The sequence below is a fragment of the Nematolebias whitei genome, chromosome 1, assembly GCF_014905685.2.
Source record: "Nematolebias whitei isolate Nwh7 chromosome 1, NemWhi1, whole genome shotgun sequence".
NCBI classification, from domain to species: domain Eukaryota; kingdom Metazoa; phylum Chordata; class Actinopteri; order Cyprinodontiformes; family Rivulidae; genus Nematolebias; species Nematolebias whitei.
Window position 1 is genome coordinate 65752383 of NC_056498.1, and position 18172 is coordinate 65770554.

General features: G+C 40.3%; 1 long non-coding RNA gene across 1 annotated transcript in view; it reads right to left on the reverse strand.

The window, feature by feature from the left end:
- The window catches only part of LOC119413093, a 95313-nt gene that overhangs the window by 43077 nt on the left and 34064 nt on the right, over window positions 1-18172 (reverse strand). The window contains exon 2 of the long non-coding RNA XR_005186948.1: window positions 15666-15763. This is a non-coding gene — a long non-coding RNA (uncharacterized LOC119413093). The remainder of the gene's footprint in view (window positions 1-15665; window positions 15764-18172) is intronic.

An 18172-nucleotide genomic window follows, 5' to 3' on the forward strand; every position in this document is an offset into this window, starting at 1 on the left:
CCAGCCATTCCCACATGTTGTGGTGTCTCTGAGCAAGGCAACTAAACCCTAACTGGTCCCCAGATGCTTACATAGCTGCCCACTGCTCCACCTGGGTGTACCTCACGTGTGATGGGTTACATCCAGAGAGCTAATTTTGCCATTGTATGGGAACATACAATGATAACAACACATAGCACTTTACTTTACTTTACTTTACTCAAGGCTGATGACAGAAGCTGAAGGAGGAATGAAACAAAGAGATATTGGCTTGGTTCCTATAGGAACACAAATGTCAGAACATATTAGGCTGTATGACCAACTGTCAGGAGTGGCTGTCTCATGCTAACCTCTTATGTTATAAGTCAAGCCTGTACTCCTGGCACACAAGCCTTGCTAATTGTAAGTCGCACTCACTGATCATATGCACCACACGTACATTTTGCACAAATCTAAAGCTGCAATTGTTCCCAGCGTCTCAAGCAAGTCAAGTATGCAACCTGTACTTAACAAGTTTGTCCATACTACTTCTCAAATATTTCGTTAATAACCACCAGGACCCTGAAACCCAGCTGAATTCGATTAATTTCCATGACCCGCGATTGTTCAAATCATACATAGTGGACTGTGAGTGCAGCTTTAGATGATAGTGGCAAAATCCCATGGATTGTGTTGTGACAGTTGTGGTGACAGAAATAAAAAGGAGTGAGAAACGATTGGTTTTACTGCAACTGATATGATTATCAAAGATATTTAACAATAATATTGCTATGACACATTATACTAACATTGTGCAGTCCTTGCTCCAATGTGATATGGTGGTGCTGGCAAGAGCAGCATCAGCTGAACGATTAGCCTAATCAAAGTTAACATGGTTTGTTTTTAAATACACTATTGTTTCTTGTTCTTATTAATCACTGAACCCAAACTCATACAAATAACACATTTCAATATTTCTAGAATCAAGTTCCTGCTGGTTAAAATAACTGACGACTTAAAAGTACAGAAAAATGCATTTCAACAAAAACAAACAGAAAAAGCAACAAAGCAAAAAGCTGTCCATGAATAGATCATTTTCCTGCTTGCTCGCGACAAAGGCGGACACTTTTCCCTCCTGCTTTGCTCTTTGTCTTGTGAACCCTATTAGAGCCTCTCTTTAGATATCTTCCGAATTATAAATTATGGATCTGGTCAGCTGGTCTCTCAATGCAACTGATAAAATTATCTTGACGAGAAAACAGGGCGAAGGAAAGCCCTCTTGCCCTGACGGGACACTTGTAACTGGATACACGATAGATTCCTGGGGGCAGTGGAAAATTGCGTGCCGGTCCATATTGTCTGTTGAGGATGTAGAAGGCGTGTACATAATTGGATTGATGATAACAGGATTTCTGCTTTTTGGAGTTGGCAGTTACCTGACGTATTGACAAATACAGAAAACACTGGCAGCTGTTCTGGCTATTGTAAGGCTGCCCCTTGTGTGAAGGAATGTGCCATGCAGTGAGCACTCAGACTGATGCTGTGTGAGCTGAGCTGTAAGCTGGATGCCATTTCTGAGAATCACAGGCCACTTGTGGCTCCTGAAACTCGCTGGTGGGAAGGAATGAACCTTGGAGAAGCTACAAGCTCGGCCCAGCAGTGCTGACCATAAAATTTGGCTGTCTAAAGTCGCCATTGAGACATACCAGTAAAACTATAAGACAGACAGAAATCAAGCAGAGTCGGCCTGAACCAAAATAAATGTTATCTTAATCTGGCTCCCCCGTGTCGGCCTTGAATTGGCCAACTATCTCAAACTCTCCTGGATGTTATGTTAACAAGAAGCTCTGCTCCCCCCTCCCCTCCCTGCTCCCTTCCCGAGGACATATGTGGACCTGTATCTGAGCTGAGCCGGCTGATGGACACTGCACCATCTCTTATCAGGATTATGGGGACTATCTGGCAGTGTCCACGGACAAACTCACCGCCTTCGTCGGCCTTCCTCATGCATATATGTATCACGATGTCATCAGTATGTTGCTGTTTCTGTGATGAGATTTTTTTTTGCAACTTTCACACTGTGGATACATCCTCTTCCCCCATGTTTTTCTTTTCCTATCTAACAAAAATGGCAGCGCCTCCCATGAGGCCACGGCTTCAGACACTCTGTCTTCCCATGTTTGCTGTTTATGTTTTACTCTGACAGGCTGTACTGAAATGTAATTTTGTTGTGCTTTGGTGCAATGAAAATAAAGCTGATTCTGATTCTGATTGTTATCGAGTGAAAATATATTTTTTATTTTAACATGTTGCTTTTCTCAAATTCTGAGCTAAACAAAAGGGTTCACAATTAAGCTTCTTTTCAGTTTAAATAAAGTGAAAACATGCTTAAGAAAATATACTCCAAACAGTAAAATATTGTAAGCACTTTTCAAAAGGAAGGGGAATCCTTCTGCTGCAAATCAATAACACTCACAAAGACTGAAATGCATTAACCACAGGACCTGCTGTGGGGTTTTGTATTCAACTGTGCCTTGTAATTTCTATGCCCATGTGTCTTTTATTTGACTGAGTAGTTCTAAAGCACAATTCCTACTGCTGGTATTATTTCCTATTCATACAAAGGCTTCATCATGGCACTAAATGAGCTGCAGTGGGTGATATGAAAGGAAACACACACAAACACACAAGGTAATTTACTGATTGTCTGTAATGAAACATGAGGCTGGTAAAGCATGTTTTCTCACTCTCACTATCAGGAAATATGGTTGCTTAGGAATACACCAACTTAAAAAATGCTGTCACACCGCCTAAAGAGAAAGGCAGAATTATCAGAGGAAAAACAAATGGAGGCATTGATTCACTAGTTGTTTATTTACAGGCCTCTCTGGAGAAGAAATAAATTCCCCGGTTGAGGCTTTGTTTCCCTATCACAAGACACGACGGGATGCATGAGAAGAAGGGTGAGCGGGCCACACGTGCACGCAAAACACACACACAAACACACGCACAAACATCTTACATCTGGATTCATCTCCAATGGGCGTCATCACAGATGCCATTAAATGTAGCAGAAGGCGAGAATCGTGCAGGAAAGAGGCTGCCATCTGAATAATTTATTCCGAGGCTCATCTTGTCTCACACCGGGGGGATTTCTGCTTTCAATTTACACTGTTTTCCTCCCCATATTCAAAATCCGGGGGAGCAGATTTGTTGTGATTGGCACACAGAAGGTCAACGTTAGCGAGCTAGCATCAACGCTGTCCTCAGTGGGTTGGTATGCTGGTCTATTAGCACGTTTAAAAAATAAAAAAAAGTGTGTGCGCCTGTGTTTGTGCCAGTTTTTGTTTACATGATCTGTGACGCTGGAGAATACAGCCTGTGGAGCGCAGACACATCAGTGTGTCGGAGCTTATTAGACTGCTTTCCAAGGACACAAGAGGATCTAGACATTACACTGGCTGAGAAAAAAATAATGCTAATCATAGCAAGAGGATGTTAGGAATGCAGACACTAAGTGAGGGGTAGGGGAGGGGGACAAGAAGGACAAGAGAGCTTGGAGGATGGAAAAGACATTCTAAGAGTCTGGGATGAGGGCGCAAAGGAGGAGGTAAAGTGAAAGAGCACAAAAATAAATCGTTTATGTCCTCACCGTGTGTGTCACAATGGGACTGAGAAAAGGACAAAGAACAGTTCACTGAGGCACAGGTCAGCTGTGACAGAACGAGCAGCCATTAGCCAGACAGAGCATCTGACAAACCGGGGGGTGACTCTCTCTCAAAGTGACAAACTGTATTTCCAAGTTGTCTGTTTAAAATCGTTGGAATCTAATGCAGCTTAAGGGACCAGTTTTGTTTTGTGATGTTCTGGTTTGATTTATTTGCAAATGTTTGAAACAACAGAGACACCATGTACATACAACACTCTGTTATAAAGGAGAATGCTCTGAAATGTAATCCCCAAAGTTTAAAAAAAAAAAAAAAAAAAAGATTATTGCTTTCCTTGATTTGAGGTAAACTGTGCTTAACAAGCAAACTGTGCTTGTCATTTCAAGTAGTAAATTGCTTTGTGCATGCTAGCACCAATGACAGGGCTTGGCTGTTCGGGGCCTTGCAGGCTTGAATGGCCTTGTAGTAGCCAGGCACAGTGCAGTGGTTCAACAAGACCTCTTTAACCAGCTGAACGACAGGCAAGAAGACGGGCGGCAAGCCAGCCACAAACATTCAGCTCAGCCTGCTCTGACGGAGCCAAATCGGCAGGACCAGAGCAGCTGCATGATTCAGGGAAAGAAACTGGGAGAAGAAGGTTTAAGTGTCTCCACAGTTAGGTTACTGGATTGTTGTTTTCTTTTATCTTTTTCCTTGGATCTCACCCTTCATGTGGCACCACTTTATTCATTATTGTCTGCCAGTTCTCTTGAGATGAGTCTTTCAGCAGCTATGCTCTCTTTTTGTTGGCTTGCTATCTTGTTCAACTTTAAACCTAAGCACCTATAACCCCAGGATGTTGCGTCAGTGGCTCTGCACTCTCTGCCTTGTGGAAATCTCTGTGCAAACCTGAAGGGAAACTCTGCACCAGTATGACACAGCATGCAGGAATGCACCAGCGGATGTAGCTCTCTCCGTCTTCTCAGTCAGCCCTCCTCCCCTCCTCTTTCTGTGGGCAGGTCCATATGAACCCAGTAATTATCAAGGTTATTTTCTCCAGAGGACCAAATCCTTGTTTATGGGCAAACGCGTGTGTCACCAGGCCTTGGTTGTCAACCCTACTGGACGCCAAATATTGCAGGCAGTCCTTGAGAAAATTTGGTTTTTAGGCACTTTTGTTTCATTACTTAAAAAAAATAGAATAGCACATTTTAAGAGCTGTAGTATGACATCCACTGAGATGTCAAAAACCTGTCATGTGAGCTCTGAACAGAGAATTTAGTTAAAGAAACCACCAAATGATTGTGAACATAAGAGCAAAGAGCATATGTTTGACTGAACTCTAAGGAGATTTTGTTTCCTTTTTTTTTTTTTTTTTTTACTAATAGTAATCCAATTCAGTGTTTTCCCAGTTACAGACGCTCTGGAGAATTGGCACACATTTCCTCTGGGCAAATAGTTACAGAGGAAGTAAAGTCAGGAAAAGGGCACTGGTTAACAAGCCTTGTAAAAAGAAAAGACCAGTACAGCAATATTTTACCTGTTAATTAGAGGCAAACAGGAAACAAATTAGTTGTGAGAATGGGACACAAAGAAAGTTCACTCTCATAGTACAGTTGGCTTGTGAGCAAACAAAAGCACGGAGCAACCTGAATTGCAAGCTCAAAAGTAAATTTGCATGTAACAAACTGTTAGTCAGGGTCAGTAGTGCACATACACAAACACTCAGAGAGTAGCTGCTCCCTGCACAAAAGCTGTTTCCTCTTTGTTTTACTGTGCAGGCTGGGCTTTGTTGGTGTGCGGAAATACCACCAGAGGGAATGAAAATACCGGCAAGTCCCTGCAGCTCATTTCTGGAGAGAGAGACATGGGGAAGGAGACGGGACCTGCAGCTGCAGGATCACTCACACACGCAAGCACACATGTAGGCCAAGTGCCCGTGTAGACTCAGAGCTCTGGTTACGCACAGAGATACCCATGTTAACCTAAAGAACATAAACACTGGTGTGTAGTTACGAGGCTGCCGGGGCAGCGGAGGAGCAAGTCGAAGCTAACACTGGCAAAACAGAAACTACAGTTGGAGAAATGAAGTAAAGGCAGTTACAAAGCTACAAGCAGTGCCACTGTGAAAGCCCATGCCACAGCTAAAACCAGCCTGGGAGAATTAAGCAACACTGCTTCCTAGATTTACTGATTTATTTTCTCCTGACTGCAGGAAGAAAAGGTCAGGAAAAGTTGAGATAGCTCAGGAACATTAAATCACAAGCGCGGTCTAAAAACTACGACTGCGCTACAAATCCTCCCACTACAGGCTCATAAGTTCTCACCTTTTAGTGACTTTGAAGCTCACCAAACCTCATCCAAACCGGAGAGCCAAAAGCAGCAAATGCTGGGTCTCAAAAGAACACACAGACTTTAGTAAGTGCAAACCTTCAACCTTTACAGTAAACCGCTTATCCACCATGTAGCTCAATACCAAACTGAGGATCTTAGATTTTTCTTTTTATAATATTCCATTACCTCACTACACGAACATCTTGATTGGTTAAAAAAAAAAAGAAAGCATGTGTTTATAATCAGACAACAGCTCTCACAACAGGCGACTGCAATCAAATGCTGTAATAGTCAGCTCTTAAGGCAAAAGTACAACATATAAGTAGGAAATGGTGACCCACGATTAAAAGCGATGCACAAAATCAGTTCATTGTCTCAGTAATGACAGTGCAGGTACTGAAACCTAACACATGCTCTTTAGGTTAATCCCTTGTCTTCACTGTGTTAAATTATAGCAGCCATCATGACTAATATTATCCAAGCTTTTTAATAAACTATCATCAGTGATCCCTGCTGTTTTACCCTGCAAATTCGCAAATATTAAGAACATTTAAAGTACACTGAACAGATCAGACAAGTTCTTTATTTTGGAATCTTGTCAGACGAACTCGCAAGACGTGCACAGATTTATAGCTTGTTGTGCCACCCACACTCACATTCAGTTGACCCAGGAAATTTAAAATGGTCTACTATTTTTTATTTTTAAAAAGTCATGTAAAATCTGCCTCCTACATAAAGCTGACAGTCAAGTCTCTTCTAGAGAATTACTACAGGTTTTCTGAGATTTGCTTGGAGTGAGCAATGTGAAAACTTAAAAGTACAGTCTAGAGCTTTAAAAGTGCTATGTGTTGTCAAAATGAATCTACGTTAGAAAGTTCAAACACATCAGGAAAATATGCTATGAGGTTGTCTAAAAAATGTTTAAAACCTCTAAAAGACTAAAAAAAGTTGACATGATCAGAAGGGTGTAGAGTGGCTAGGCAGGTTTAACAATAAAAGGCTTCTTGCACTTCATTCTTTCACAGTTTGGGGCTTTGGTGTTCATTAATAAAGCAGTTTTCAACGTGAACAAGACAAAGCACTTCTCAAAGGCAATGATCCAACAAAGCACAAACACACCACCACTGGCTGCTGTGAAATGCACAATACTGGAGCAGCTCGGAGCTCAGCACCATCCTTCATCTCTGACAAAGGGAGAGAATACAAATGCATATATTGGTATCAACACTGAAGTAGTATAGGATACAACAACAGGGTTATTGCAGGTTTAAGATAATTATAAACAAGACTGTTTTTTAAGGGGCAATATATCAAATTTGTAAACAAAAGGGTGCTTTTATGAGTCAAAAGGTACAATAACAAATTATAAAAATGTACTTGATGAGGTAAAGAATAATGTTTTAGATTGCAGTTCATTAGAAGTGCACAATATTGAAAACATATCATTATCACAATATCAGTGTGTGCAATATAGGAAATAAACATTAGGCTTTTGTATTCCAAGTGCTATGAGTTCACAATCTGCATAGATCAATAAATGTGGTCAATCAAATGGAACGTCGTTGCCCTAGATAGTGGTTGAGATGATGAAGCGCCGTTTTGAGCTCTGAAATATCTTCATTGCAACAGATATCGTCACTGTATTGTGTTTCCATCTCAGATGCATGTTTTTCTATAATTATGCAGCTCTAAAAAAACACCAACACACACATTTTTCACTCTCACAGCAACGTTTAGGACAGAGGTTTCTTGCTTCTCAGCATTTTATCTACACCTTACATGTCATGAGTGCAGCAACCCACAGCACTTATGGCATCAGTGTGTTAGTGGGTGTGGGGATACTTGTGTGACAGAATATACAGTTTGATGGGAATTAATTCAGATGTGTACCTGAATGACAACCTCAGCTGAGGCTAACAACACTACCAGTATGATCAAGAAAGCACATCAGAGACTCTAGTTCCTCCTCAGGCGGCTGAGGCGAGCAGGACTGGGAAGCTCAGTCCTCACCTCCTTCTACAGGTGTGCAGTGGAGAGCATCCTGTGCTCCAGCATCAACATGTGGCATGGAGGCTGCACAGAAGTTGTTAGAGTCAGTCTCCCCACCATCACAGACATCTACACCTCCAAATGCAGGAAGAGGGTCGCCTGCATCAAGAAAGACCCCACTCACCCAGCACACACACTTTTTGCCCCACTCCCCTCAGGAAGGAGGTTGAGGAGCATTAAGTGTAGAACCATTAGACTGTGGAACAGCTTTTACCCTGACTCTATTAGATTCATAAATCCCTAACCAGGAAAATCACTGTCATGCCATTTTAATTGGTGATATGTGACTTATCTGTGCTGCTGATTTTCCATGCTGCTGATCTCATGCTGCTATATTTATTCATACCCATCTACTCACTAGACTCGTGTTTGGGCTGCTGTTTGATATGCCATATTATTCGACATTATTAGTGTTTAGCGTATATCTTAGATCTTTTAGCGTATTGTTTAGTGTACATTTATATCTTAGCGTATATCTTAGCGTATATCTTAGCGTATATCTTAGTGTATATCTTAGATCTTTTAGGGTATTGTTTAGTGTACATTTATATCTTAGCGTATATCTTAGCGTATATCTTAGTGTATATCTTAGATCTTTTAGCGTATTGTTTAGTGTACATTTAGCGTATATCTTAGATCTTTTAGCGTATTGTTTAGTGTACATTTAGCGTATATCTTATATCTTTTAGCGTATTGTTTAGTGTACATTTAGCGTATATCTTAGATCTTTTAGCGTATTGTTTAGTGTACATTTAGCGTATATCTTAGATCTTTTAGCGTATTGTTTAGTGTACATTTAGCGTATATCTTAGCGTATATCTTAGTGTTTATCTTAGCGTATATCTTAGCGTATATCTTAGCGTATATCTTAGTGTATACCCTAGCGTATATCTTAGCGCATATCTTAGTGTTTATCTTAGTGTTTATCTTAGCGTATATCTTGGCACATATCTTAGTGTTTATCTTAGCGTATATCTTAACGTATATCTTAGACCCTTATATACTGTTTCTTTCTGTGCTTTATATTTTTGCTATTTTTGGGTGTAACTAGGACCTTGAGTACACAATTTTGTTCCACCTCATGTACCACATGTGATGTGAATGACAATAAAGACACTTGAACTTGAATTATGATATTTGCTGTTATTGATTAAACTACTGTGGATACTTAACTGTGAATCAAAGTTATTTAGAAATACAGTTAAATAGTTTATAAGCATAATAAATGCTGCATTGCAATGGGCAGGACCCACTTTCCTGGCTTATTAAATCACTGGTTACAGACTATTTAGTTTATAATGTACCACTAGAAACCAAACTGTAGGAAATTAAATTAGTTGTTATTTAATTACAGTAATGGGGAAATGGAAAAACACATTTTTACAGTATTTATCATCTCAATATCTTAATTGATAAGCTGTGCAACACACTGATTTCCCTAAAGTGTTAGTATTTCAGCAGAAATTCTTAAACTTTAACCAAACAACTGACTTAAATGCTGTTTTACAGAGGAGACATTAGGGGAAAACAGACTCTAGATGTACTGACAAAGTGGAGGGGCTTTCAAGACAGCTGCTCGAGTTTCTCTCTCTGTCACTCTCGTTCACATACACACGCGTGCACACATACACTTCACTGCTTTCTCCTTTTTAGCCAGTGACAGCAGGCACCCAGCGATGACACGAGGAGTGTCTCTGGCAGCCTGTAAGGCAGCACTAAACTGACAGAAATATCTGTTCTGACAGACGGACAGACTGTCACCCAGTAAGACATGCATGCAGCTGTCACGGGGCTTATCGTACCTCTTCCCAACCCTGTGGTTTGATTTCTCTGTACATCCCTCACCCCACTGAACAAATTTGTTTGTATTTTTGTTCCTTATCATGTTCTGTATTGCTTTTTCACTCCTACATTGAAGAGATGCGCTTGCTTTTGGCTTGCGATCAGAAAAGATACAAACAAAAGGTTAAGTTTCATGCAGCCAACCACTGAGCTCACAGCCATCCTCAGCTTGTGCTGCATGGGTTTTTGCTCCAGTGTTTGCTGTTTTTTGTTCTTACTTTTTTCACATGAGAATCTGTTCTCAATCTCTGTCTGTTTAGCTCTATTTTTTTTTTTTTCAGTAACACCCGTTCTCAATTAAGAGGGGTCATGGAGCAGAGAAGAGAACACCCAGGCACTGAAAAGACCCAAAGATCAGAAGCAGTAAAAGACTGCTGCTGTAAAGTTAAGAACTTCTGCACTGATTGATTGCATTTGTAAGTGTGGTCGTGTTGCATAAATCTGCATCTTGTTAGCGGGATCTCTGTGACCTCTGACCTTCATTTTTTTAAGCACACAAAATTATGACAAACCTGCTCAAGCTGTGATCATGTAAAGCTAATCTTTAATACTCTTCGTTGTCAACATTATGAAGTTGATACAAAGAAAAATCACTCTCGCTCAGGCAAGCGTACCCGTGCATCAAATCATGCTGAGGAGAGAGTTACTTTAATGGTTTTGTTTCAGTGCTCACCTCTAAATGAGAAAAAAGCTGGCGGCTGCAGTTTACATGACATCTGCAGGTGCTGCATTTCAACTGAGAAACTCGCACATTGAAGAGTGCATTTACATACAAACACTGTCACAGATAGAAGAATTTCAGATGGACTATCACTTTTTTCTCTCAAGTCACTTGTAAGCATGCACTGTCTACAAAGGTGTAGACCTGTTGGGACGTTTTCCTTCAAGGCATCAAGACTGAAAACTTGGACACATCTGAGCAAGGTAATGAAAATCTTTGAACGTTTGAATCTTTTTTTTAGTAAAAGTATTGACTTCAGTGTGGGATGATGCAAAATAAATAAGATGAGGCACAATATGAGCACAGACTTGGTAAACAGAAACAACTTTGTCTGTTCTGCAAAAGTACATTTACAAGGTATAGAAAGACAATCTAATAGTGGGCTTGTGTTGGAGCTGCTAGGCCCTGTGGCTTTGCTACTACAGAACAGACGGTTCGGCTTTGTAGTTGAGTGGATGTAAGCGTTAAAAATAAACAAGACTGTCTAGTGCAGCTTGTATGGACTTTATTTACCCATACTTTATCATTTTAAAAGTTTTTAGGGTTTTATCCGTTTTCAAATTATAATATTTATTACTAGCAGGTCCAGAGGACGTGCCTTAACCTTGTTAGATTTGTTGCTAGCCTTTCCCACGTCAAACTAACTTCCAGTTTACTAGAATTTAAGGTCAAAACCTCGACCTGTGCTTTTGGCCCTTTGAAGGTCTGTATAAAAGTCCATATGCATTGGTAGCACACAAACAATTGTTCGCTCTGTAGGTCTTATAGATGCCAACAGATACCTACATGCAGCTCTTTTTTTAGGCCTGTAGGCTTTGAATAACCTCACCATGGCTGTTACACTTAGTAAAAATGACTATGTAATTGCCATGCAACCACTGGCAATGCATATTTGCTACATACTTCTTGGAAAATAGCTCATTTGGTGAAACTTTCACTCCTTCAATTTGAAAGCACTTGGAGCAGTGTCTCTGTGAGAATCAAATCTGTTTGTTGCAGACAAGAGTCAAGTAGTTTGGAGGATCTTGGATTGCATTTCTCCCATTTCACCAAAAGAAAGAGCAATCAGCTAAGCTTCAGATGGCACCCAACAGATTCAGTCTTCTTTCCTGAAGCGTGTCTATTGTGATGTTCCCAAACAGTGACGCTGTGCTGCATGAAATTTCAGCTAATTTAAATATGCCACGGATGGACAAGAATGAATCTAACTGAGGACACATGGGCAGACTTGAATTAATAATTTTTACATCTCTCTGTGTTTTGCAATCAGTTCTGTCGTCCTTCATTCATCCACAAAGAGGGTTGCGTGTGACTCATGTAGGCGCCTTGCCGTACAATTTGTGAAATTATGCAGATGAGGACACCATGTTTCTTTTGTTTACAGCTACAAGGTTAGAGTATTCACGAGCACCATTTCTCACTCCTCTTGCACTACAGCTACCCTCCACCCCCCACCTACCTCACTGGGAGTCCTGCTTCGGCATTGGAGGAACGTCCTCAGCATTATGAGAAGCCATTAATGAGTGCGTGGCGTGGCATGTTGTGATGCGCAGCATATTACAGCCATTCATCAGAGTCGGGAGACACTTGACAGGCGGACAGCCAACAGGTTGTGTAATCATATAACAGAGCCATGTCAGGCCTGCCACGGCTCCGTGTCCCATTCAGGCCTGTAATGTTGTTTTCCTCTGGGTAATTGACAATGCCAGACAGAGAGACCCAATGATGGATAACATAATGGACCGACTAGCACACAAAGATGGCGGCCAACTGGGGTGATGTCATTTCAGATTATATGAGCGTTTAGAAACATTTGAAGGAATATTAGAATTTATTAAGACTTGCTTCTTGATTTTCTTGGTTTGGGACACAACTACTATTAGGGTAATAACTTTGCAATTACTGCTCACCCCAATATTACGTAGACCTAGATAAATTATGTTTTTAACAATTGGTTTCTTGTAAATATTAATGTTATGTAAAATTCCAACAAAGTTAAGTCAGGTCCTCTGGAAGGTTTCTTTAACTTTAATTTTAACTTAACTTAAGTTAATTGCATAACAGAAATCAAACAGCTGTTTGCATAAATAACTGGTTTCTTTAAATATATCTAAGTGTTTATGACGGTAAAACCTCATTTCCATCACTCAGGTCTGGGACAAAGACTTCAACTACGGCCAAGTCAAAAATAAGGGTTGAGCCTGCATTAGGCTCAGTGGTCCTTTATTGGGCTTGAGTTGTCCAATTACTTTTTTCTACAAAAATCAAATGTACAACTTTATCCAAAATATCCTGTGCTCCTCTAAAGGATACAAAACGCAATTATTGATCTTTAAAATTACAGGAACTGAATTGAGAAGGGTTAAAAATGCACACAAGACATCTCTGCAACTACTGAGAGGACATTTGTTACACAATTTCTTTCTATATATAAATGGTAAAAGGATTGCAATTACTGTATACATATAGCACTTTTCTATCTCAAAGTGGTTTACACTACAATCTGTGCCCTCATTTACCCATTCATACAGCACTTTACAATATCTATACAAAGAATAATCAGTGCTTTATCACATTCATACACCGATGGGACACACATCGGAGGCAATGAGGGTTCAGTGTCTTGCTCAAGTTTATTTCGGCCTTTGACTGCTGGTGGAATCGAACCCCCAAATCTTGCACTGGAGGACGACTGCTCTAACCATTCAGCCACAGCCGCACAAGATTACGGTGACTTGTGAAGAAACTGAAAATTACCATGAATATTCCGAGATATTTCGGAGACTCCCTTGCAAATCCATTTACAAGTCCCAGCCCAGTGAGACCAACGCTCACTGTACTCAATCCTTCAAGACTGAAAGATATAAGTGTCTCACGGAACAAACGAAAGCTTTGGTGGTCAGTTCTGAGGCAGGATGAAATGAAAATAAAGTTGCTTGAACACAGAAATGTCAAAGAAAAAAAGAGCACCATCCTCACAGTCAAGCAGAGTGACAGAAGTGTAAATGCACTGAGCAGCTTCATCAAAATTCAAGTAAACAACATCAGGAGAAAAAACACACCATTATGATTCAGGAGAAAAATGATCAGACTGTCTGCACTGCAGTTCAGCCTTGGACAGTGGTAGACTTGCATTTCTAATTGCTGAGTACTGCCATTGTTTGTCTTTTAATCACTGCTGTAGTCATAGCTCAAATAAAACATTCTGAATGTAAAGTGTACTGAAAACAACAGTTCAGTCACAACTATGTAAAGTAGGCAATAAATATTTTAAAGAAAACCACTTACATTTAATACTTTAAAGTAAAACAATAATTATCTCAGCAGGTGAAAAAGTTAATGTAACTGTGAATCGCTGCGTACCGAGAAGACAGGCTGACACAGAGGAACGTATAGATTCTAAGTAGACAACTTTTAGCTGCATCAAAGAAAGAAGGGCGACCCTGAGGCACAGTTAGTTAGGAAAAGCAAGTATCCTCACACAACCTGTTTTTTTTTTCAGTCCCTATGCTGAAAAAGAAAAGACAATGTTCGTTCTTATCCTCCCACTCTCACCGCTTCATACCTCAGGTTGTTTGTGAGAAGCTTCTCGCAGCACACAACCCAAAAAAGGCCAGCTTGTAAAAGTAAAAAATGGGCTGCTAGATAAAAACCAGAATGAACATCACCAGCAGGGATAAAAATACACATTCCTGTCTTTTGAACATCCTCACCGTCTCCTAAACTGGATCTAAAACACCTTAGAGAGTATTATTTTTGATCAAACTCACATAATAAAACTGTATCTTTAAACTATGCTGCTTTTTCGTTGTATTGCAACAACTGTATAGACCGGTTCCTAAGTCACTTCAAGCAAAAAAGCAGAAGCAATGAAAAGTTCCAAGTCAACTGTGGCGACATTATGTATTACCATTAAAAATGCATCAACTTTAAGCAAGAGGGGAACATCATTTCAATAAGAACAGCAAAAGTATGAAAAATGTTTGCATTGAAAGACTTTCTAAACAAATTAACCCCAACGAGATCAACGTTAATCAACCTGCCTGGTTGTCCAGATTAATTTTACCTGTTTGATCCACTGTTGGTGCTCAGCATTTATGTTGTGAGGAAAAAAAATGGATTTGAGTCAATGGACGAGAAAATATGAACAGAGAACCACAACAGCAGAGGAAAAACCAAAGACACTTCCTTTACCTTTTTGTGTGTGCACTCATGTGGTCCCATATTCTGCAGCTCTTTTTCTTTCTGTTCTTTCACTCCACTGATAGTTGGCACATGTTAAACCTGTCACTTTCTGTGCTATGAAGTCTATGCTCTTATCTTTTTTAGCTGATCCATGCAAGTCGCATATGTTTATAACAAAGTTTATGCCTGTGTGTTTTAGTATGAGATCATCTTAAATGGTTGTAGGGGGTAAATGCTCCTCAATTTGTGCTACTGAATAATTAAGAATTACCTTGCATTTTATTTATAGCCATAAAGTCATGTTTTTCATTCCCTAGAGGTACAGAGTATGCGAAAAAGGCAAATAATGGAGGTGAAGTTCAAACTAAGTAGCAATGGTTCCAACACAAGGGCCGACTTTTCTGATTTTGCCCAATTAAAACTTCAAATACGAAATAAAATAAAGTTGTAATAAGCAATAAAAGAAACAGATATCATTCAGATAAGTCAAATTGGACATAAAATATCTAATTTTATAGAAGTAAAGACTAAATATAGCCTGTAAATAAGATTTTAGTAGAGATTCATATCACAAATCTACATTTGTCAGTAACACAAAGTACCTCTTTGCTATACATTAAGAAAGAAGTGGCTCCTGAATTATGTCATCATGTTTCAGTTGATTTTTCCGAGTATTGACACTGGCTTCTCAGTAGGTTCTGGCTGAATTGCTTCGACAGAGCCATACAGGATCCAGCACAGCTTCATATAAACAGCAGCTGCACACTACTCAGTTCTCAGTTCTTTCCAGGCCACCAGTCCAGAATGGTCCAATCAAAACCAGACCCATTACTCCCTCACTTTGCCTTTGCATGCCAAGTTTAATCCAACTTAGGGGGGGAAAATGTGCACAGTAAACAAGCTCTGAGTTTTGAAAAGGGGAGTTTTACCTGTGTCTTCAGTGGTTCTGCTGCTACCACCTCCCCTGCCCCGCCCTTCATTTATTTCTCACGCACGATCCTCCGCTGACCTCTCCTTAAGAGGAGATCTAAGGGAAAAGAAGACAGAAAGAAAAGGCTTTTAAATTTTATTTTAATGGAATGCCAGGGAGAACCTGGTTCAGACAGAGGACAAATGTATCACAGAGAAATACATGCCCATGTTGAAAAATGTATGGAGGGAAACCATGGGGGACTCTGCTATACTGCCCCATTTACTCTACCTCCTAACCCTGCAGGAGAGCCAATGAACCATTGAACAACCGCACCACCAATCACCTCTAGTCTCCATGTGTATATACTGCAGCAAACCTGTGAGAACAGCAACACCCGCCCCCCGCTGCGCAGGAACAATGTCCTTCCTAAAGGTTATCAGCAGCCTGGTGCTTGGTCAGCCCTCATCCTGAGTCCATTACACACACACAGAGCGGAGAGATTCACCGCCTTAATACACCCCTCTTAGTCTCTTCTCGCTGCTTCACTGCCTCCTTTAACAGGCTGGTACAAACCCAGCGCAGACCAAGAACACAAGCCAGCACACACACATTTCTTATGTTTTGTACACATTCTAATTTGTTCTATGATTAAAAACAAACTTTTGGTCTTTTTAATCACACTGTGTCTTTAGGATTCTGTCAGTTTGGTCAAATTTAACAGCTAATGCTTGCAAATGCCAAATTTTAGGAACTGCAAACCTCTGATTACAGACAGCCACCGTATTATCTATTGTTATTTTAACAGCAACAATAAAATTAAAAAAGTGGAATTTGCTGGACTGAAACCTACATTTACGTTATCTAAAGTAAACATGATGTCACTCTGATTATGTTATAAAGTTTTTAGGAAGCAAAAGTAACAGGTCCCTCAGGAAAGCACACCATTCACATACCTCTTTGTTTCTCTACTAACAATGTCTCATATTAATGAAGTGAACATGCTTCCTTCCATCCAAGGTGCAGTAAATCTTCTAAACCTGGTCTGCTGATGTTTCAAAGGCAATACAGACCCCGCTAAAATAAATTAAAAAAGGGCGAAGGAGGTATTAAGAAGTGGGGGACCTTCCATTTGACATAACACCTGCTTGCTCATTTAATCCACGAGAAGAATGGACACACTGAAGAACATAATGAGGGAAGAGGGGGTTGACTTTGGACAGAGGCCAAAAAGAAGAGGACAAGGCGGGAGGAGGAGAAAACCATAAATACACAGACGAGCAGGTGTTGCACACAAAAGTGATTTGCAAGATCTATGTCCAGTACAGCGCTGACAGGTAAGCCTATTACACCAATATTACCCTGCAATAACACACACCAATGAACCTTTTTAAAAGCAATTGTGTACTCAGCGTGTGGGGATTTGCTTAAGAGACCGAATCATATTGGAAAAACAGCCACACTTTACGTTCTTCCCTGTGATAGTTTTCTTTTGTTTTAAGTCATTCCCGCTGGTTGTTTCAATGTGATGTCGTTTAGGACCAATGAAAGAAATCCAGTTTTATCACAGCTGAGTTTAGATTGAACTCTATGTAAAAGCAGAGCTGGGTGTTTTTCTGTGAAATTACATTTAAGCTTCGTATTTTAAAAAGAGGACTAAAATCTCTGACAGCAGTGCAGCTTGAATATTGGAGACTGCCGCGGAGCAATCAAACAGGAATGCAAACATTTATGAGAAGCTAAATGCACTAGAACATCAAGATGTGCAATCGAATTTCACTTGTAATACCGCATGAGAGACTAGACTAGAGGAAAATTGCTACCACTTGAGCAGCGCACTACAGATGGTGTTGAGAGCAACACGGCACAAAGCAATGTGTTCCTTAATAATGTGAATATTGCAGTCAAAAGCGGAGAGCGTCGTGGTAACTTTTGCATACGCCAGCTACCCCTCCGCCTTCCTGTCAGGAGAGCAAACGCTTTCATCCTGGATATAAGAGGCTGCAGTAAAAATCCTCAAAAAGCCTAATCGTGTTAAACAAGGTTTGTGTCTGTATCCATGACTTTTGAGCCTGTGTGCAGGATGTCGGAGGTTGTAGGAGACGGTGTAAGGCTAAAACTTCCTGTCACCTTTGAAACTCCTGAGCCAAGAGATTTTTTTAAGCCATCATTAGTATCACTCTCTTAACTCTTCAATCCAGGTAATCTCATCTGACGATTGATTGAGACAAACCAATTTTTTGTGCAAAGCCTCTAAAGAGGCAAAGCTTGAGTTTGCCTGCTAACAGCTCTTGATGCCATGATGTGTACTTTGGCTTCCTGGTGAAGAATTGTAGTGTCAAGAAGCTACTCATTGACAAACTCAATAATGTGCGTACATGTAGACGTATACAGTGCACACATACACTTTTTCATGCAAAGCTGAGGGAAGCAGTAGGGCAATAAAGCCAGCCTCATCTCCTTAAAACATGCGAGACTATCCCTGGGTGTCTTAACACAACTCATCAACCATTAAACCAAAGCGAG